Below are 6,000 nucleotides of genomic sequence, written 5' to 3' on the forward strand. Positions count from 1 at the left end.
AGGAGGGCGGTACGTACTGGAGAGCAGAGACTAGAGTACAGTGCACCGGTGGGGCGGTGGACGGTGGTGGTACAAGAGGCAATAGATGCGGCGGGTTTCTCGCTACAGGAGCTGCCGCAAACAGTAATGCGTCGTTGCTTAATTCGCTACGAGACAGGGAGTCAGCCAGGGACAGGCCCGAATGGCCCGCGGTCGGTACACTCACTGTCCAGTAGGAGGAGTAGCAACTTCCGGACGGACGGACGAGGTCCCGAGCCTAGCATGCCATAGCATGTACTGCTACGACGGACGGCGTGCTCATTCCGTTGCATCGATCGATCGACCGTGCGACGTTCAGGCACCAGAAGCTGGGCGCATTGGAATATACTTCGCACGAGTACGTAGGTAGCTAGGTGCCCGGCTCAACGGTGATCCGTGTAAGTTTTTGGTTTGTGAATGGGATCACGGAGGCTGCATGCATGTGTAAGAAAGAAAGAAAGAAAGGAGAAATTGGGGTGGAGTGGTAGTATGCCAAAGAGGGCATGGAACGTGTAAGTTTTTGGCCCGTGTTGGCGCACCGTTTGCATGCATGCTTTTTGGACGGGAGGGGAGGAATTATTGGTGCAGGGCGGGCGGGCCTCCGTGAATTTAGCCCGGCTTGTCGCCACCATTCCCGCCCTCGCTCCCCCGGCGCGGACCCTCCCACCCGTCGCCGTGCACCTCGTCGTCTTCTTCCTCGGCCGCTGTCCGGCCGGTAGATTTTATGGAGGGAAAGGAGAACAGTTGGCCGGCACATGGGGTGGCAGTGAGATACAGGACCGGTACCGGCCGGTCGAGCCCACCGCCGCTGCGACGCTGAGCACGAGCCTTTCTGCCCGGGGCTAATCCCGCCATCATTCCGCGGCTCATTGGTCCCTAACCCCCTCTCTCTCATCTCAGTGTCGCAGGCCCAGTCCTCTCTCATACAGTGGATTATTACTCGGACCACGCTCCTGCCCGTCACAGTAAAAATACGCTGCTGCAGTCGTCAGAGCCGCGATAAGTCAACTTTATTTATCCTCCGTGACTTGATGGCGCCCGCCCGGCCTCTTCGCTGTTTTTTTTTCACTGCGCGGGTGTTCATGATTGGTTGGGGGTCGGTTGCAGGTTGGAATATTTTTCTTCGGCGAAAGGGTTCCTGGAGATGAACCGGCTCGGCACAGGGGTCAATTAAGGTCAGCTCATCGGGGACGTGGCCGCGGCCCGCGGGAAATTAATTAAGTCTGTTCGATGTGCGTGCGTGCATGCAGCGCCTGGGGCTTGGCGGCGTCGCAGGGTCATCGCTGGCTTTCATGCATGGCGCATGGCGCATGGCACGTCACACCTTCGGTTTGGGACTAGCCATGGATGAGCACGCTCAAAGGAGTACGTAGCTGAATACTATACCACTCTCTCCTATACTCATAATAAATGTGGCAGTTTTGAATCGCGATTGGACGGGTCCTAGTCGTATTCTCGCTTCCTAAATTTAGATGTATTTCGGACCGTATGCGGTATGCCTCGCCGAGAGGGGTGAGAACGAGATTGACAAAAAGTGTGGGCGCGCCTGCCCCCCGTAGCATAGCACCACGGAAATGCTGTACCGAAGCGTACTCGGAAGCAGTGTGGGACACTGCGAGCCGAAGGACCGAAGCGACGGGCGGATCGGATGGAGGCCGGAGGTAATTATTGCGTGGATCATCCTTCCTCCACTCAACCTTTTTCTTTTCTGCGGGAAATTCTTCCACTGAACCTTGCTTGGCATCGGATCCTCGCGTGCTTCCTTGGCAATGGAAGTCGAACCAATGCCCGTAGCCACTCCAAACCACCGACTCATTACGTCCGCGCTTATTCGTTTGAATCATTGTGGACAGTAAAAATAACTCAACGTGTCGATTTAAATGAACGCGCCTTTATTTTGTGTCCATTCGCGATCCATATCAGACTCAAATTTGGATTGGATTTGCGTTGACACGGACAAAGGACACACACTTGCGTCGCCCTCCTTTCTCTTCCCCATGCCCGCTAGTCGGTGGCAGGCACGCCAGCCTCCCACCTCGTCAGATCCCTAGCTACCTTTTGAAGTCTAGCAATATTATGCTCATGTTTATTATTGCATTAAAAGTGAAAATAGAAATCCAAGACAAAAACCCTAGCAACTTCATATTCAATCCAATTCAAACTTGTGACAAATCAATGAACCCAAAATGACCTTCATAAAAGTCCATCATTTTTGATAAATATTGGAAACAACAATTCAGGGTTGAAACTTATTTTGACAAAACATTTAGCTTCTGATTTAAATATTAAAAGCTACTGAAATCACCCAAATATATGATTTCAAATATTTGAGAATTTCATAAAATGTTGAATCTTTTATGTGGGTTTTAAAATATTACAACTAACACCCCAACATTATTTTCACTATTTTAGAAATAGATTGAAGCCAAAACTAAAATCAAACATATGTAACAAATGTTTAACACAAACAGAAAAGAAAGAAAAATGGAAAAATGCTATCTAGCGCTTACCTCGCCCAGCCTATCTCCTCCCCGGCCGTCTTCCTCTTTGCCAGCGAGCAGCAGGAGCTGGCCGCCGCTCTCTCCGGCGACGGCACGCACCTGGGTGCCTGCCTAGTCTCGGTGATGTGCTCGCGAGCTGGATATGCTCCCCCTGCACCCCATTCCCATCCTCTCCTCCTCCTCATTTGGTCTCTCTCCCCTTCCCCCTCTTTGTCCGCCATGGCCGGAGCTTGAGCTCGCAGTCGACAAGCCGCTCCAGCCACCTTTTCTCTCCTCAGAGCCGTGTGGAAGGATCGCAGTGACCTACTGAAGCTCCCCAGCAAGCCGTACGACGCCGAGAGCCCTTAAGACGTCGGATCGCCATCGTCTTCTTCCTCGGGCCGCCATTGATCGCCGTCGTCGTTCGCCTTCTCCAAGCCATCCCCGAGCCCGCTCTCGACGCCTCTGCATTCCTTGTGAGCTCAGGGATCTTTTCCCCTCATTTTCCCCTTCTATCCCGTGCCCTAGCGCCTGATTCCACCGGAGCCTGACGAGATCCGCCGCGGGAGCTCGTCGTCGGTGACGCTCTCGTGATCGGTTGGTCGATCTGAGGGTACCATCGGCTTCAGCTCGACGAGTAGGTGCCATAGGAGCCCAGCCCCACGCGTGTTAAGCCCCGTAGCAGTGATTCCGATGTTGCCGAGCTCCGGCAGCCGCCGAGCTCGTCGCCGGCGTCTCATACGTCTCCGTCGTATCTACTTCTCCGCCGTGTAGTGTGATTGATTGGTGGCGGGGGAGTCAAAACTTTACTTTTATGTTTGGGAACCGCCTATGGCATGTGTAACGTGGAAGATGTTGAGAACTCTTAGTCATTGCATTTTAAATGAAAGCATGCCACCCAAAATTATTATCTCTGTTTTAAAAGCTTGAGCTCTGGCACCTTTGCAAATCAATGCTTCCCTCTGCGAAGGGCCTATTTATTTATGTTCCTGTTGAGTCATCCTCCTCTTACAAAAGCACCAATTAGAGAGCACCTCTGTCATTTTTATGCTTTGCTTTTAACTGTGTTGAGTGTGACTATGACTGGATCTTCATTGCCATGAATTACAATGTTTAGTCAGCCCTTGGTCTTTTAAGGTGCTCCGCATTTATGTTTTGCGGTCTCAGAAAGAGCTAGCGAGATACCATCTATTCGTACTGCTTCATGTTGTTTTGATTGAAGTGTTGACACTTGAGGCTTATTATTATTTGCTCGCTAGTTGATTATGCCATTGATATGAGTTTACCGTGAGACCTAGATGTCATTTGCTTTTGTGGTTTGCTTGTGATGTTGCTGAATTTCTGGTTGTGAGTTAGACATAGTTGCAACAACAAGATCAAACAAAGTTCGTCAAAGTTTTTCTTTTGTCTCTCAGTTTGTCAACTGAGTTGCTTGAGGACAAGCAAGGCTTTAAGCTTGGGGGAGTTGATACGTCTCCGTCGCATCTACTTTTCCGAACTCTTTTGCCCTTGTTTTGGACTCTAATTTGCATGATTTGAATGGAACTAACCCGGACTGACGCTGTTTTCAGCAGAATTGCCATGGTGTTGTTTTTGTGCAGAAATGAAAGTTCTCGGAACGTCCTAAAAATTTACGGAGATTTTTTCTGGAATAAAAGAAAAATACCTGCGCAAAGATCCACATGAGGGGGCGTGCGAGTGGGCCACAAGCCCCCGGGCCGCGGCCAACCCCTATGGCCGCGCCATGAGGGCTTGTGGGGCCCACGTGGCACCATCGCCCCCAATCTCAGTCCTATATCTTCTGTTTCGCCTGGAAAAAAAATCAGAGAGAAGGTTTCATCGCGTTTTGCGATACGGAGGCGCCGCCACATCCCGTTCTTCATCTGGAGGGCAGATCTGGAGTCCGTTTCGGGCTCCGGAGAGGGGAAATCGTCGCCATCGTCATCATCAACCTTTCTCCATCGACAATTCCATGAAGCTCTTCATCGTTCATGAGTAATCTCATCGTAGGCTTCCTGGACGGTGATGAGTTGGATGAGATCTATCATGTATCGAGTTAGTTCTTGACGGGGATTGATCCCTAGTATCCACTATGTTCTAGATTGATGTTGCTACTACTTGGCTATGCTTAATGCTTGTGACTAGGGCCCGAGTGCCATGATTTCAGATCTGAACCTATTATGTTGTCGCCAATATATGTGTGTTTTAGATCCTATCTTGCAAGTTGTAGTCACCTACTATGTGTTATGACCTGGCAACCCCGGAGTGACAATAGCCGGAACCACTCCCGGAGATAAACATAGTATCAGGAGTTCATGTATTCACCGCGTGTTAATGCGTTGGTCCGGTTCTTTATTAAAAGGAGAACCTTAATATCCCGTAGTTTCCATTAGGACCCCGCTGCCACGGGAAGGATGGACAATAGATGTCATGCAAGTTCTTTTCCGTAAGCACGTATGACTACATACGGAATACATGCCTACATTAGATTGACGAACGGGAGCTAGCCACATATCTCTCTGTGTTATAGCTGTTACATGATGAATCACATCCGTCATACTCATCCATCACCGATCCACTGCCTACGAGTCTTTTACTACCGGCCCTCGCTACGTTACTTTGCCTAGGCTTGTCCCTTGCTACAAGAGGGATTGGGCCACTTTGCTACTGTTGTTACTTTGCTGCTGCTGCTACTGCTGTTACTTGTTACTTTGCTGCTGCTGCTACTACTGTTCCTTGCTACTCCGCTGTTACTTGTTGCAAGACTTTGTTGGCGCTAACATCCCCTCAACAAGGCTTTTTCTGGTGCCGTTGCCGGGGATTGCCAAAGCTTTTTCTGGTGCCGTTGCTATCGTACTACCTTGCTACTGATACTTTGCTTGCAGACACTAATCTTTCAGGTGTCGTTGAATTGACAACTCAGCTGCTAATACTTGAGAATATCCTTTAGCTTCCCCTTGTGAGCGAATCAATGAATTTGGGTTGAATACTCTACCCTCAAAAACTGCTGCGATCCCATACGCTTGTGGGACATCAAGGCTTTTTATGGCACCGTTGCCGGGGAAGCACAACTATATTCTCTGAGTCACTTGAGATTGACGTCTGCTGATCACTATGAGGAATCCGAAAGATCCAAGAACTAAAATCCTGCCTTCCACTACGAGGAGAGGTAAGGAATTGCCATCTGGCTCTACACTTGATTCACATTCAGTTTTGAGTAAGTTTGCGACTTCGCCTCGTGCTAGAAATCATGATATGTCGCCCGTGCTTGATGATGCTACTTCTGCTGCCCATGATGCTTATGATGCTATGCTTGATACTATGCCTGATACTGCTTTGCCACTTGGTGCCCTTGATGCACATATTGCTAGAGTTGCTGCTAGATGTGATGATACTTCTGAAACTGTTGATACTATTGAAGTAGAACCTGCTACTATGCCTGAATTGCCAGCTATGCCTGATACGTGCTATGTTATGGAGGGAGAGATAGCTGGGGATTTTC

Source organism: Hordeum vulgare, chromosome 3H (assembly GCF_904849725.1).
Source record: "Hordeum vulgare subsp. vulgare chromosome 3H, MorexV3_pseudomolecules_assembly, whole genome shotgun sequence".
NCBI lineage: Eukaryota > Viridiplantae > Streptophyta > Magnoliopsida > Poales > Poaceae > Hordeum > Hordeum vulgare.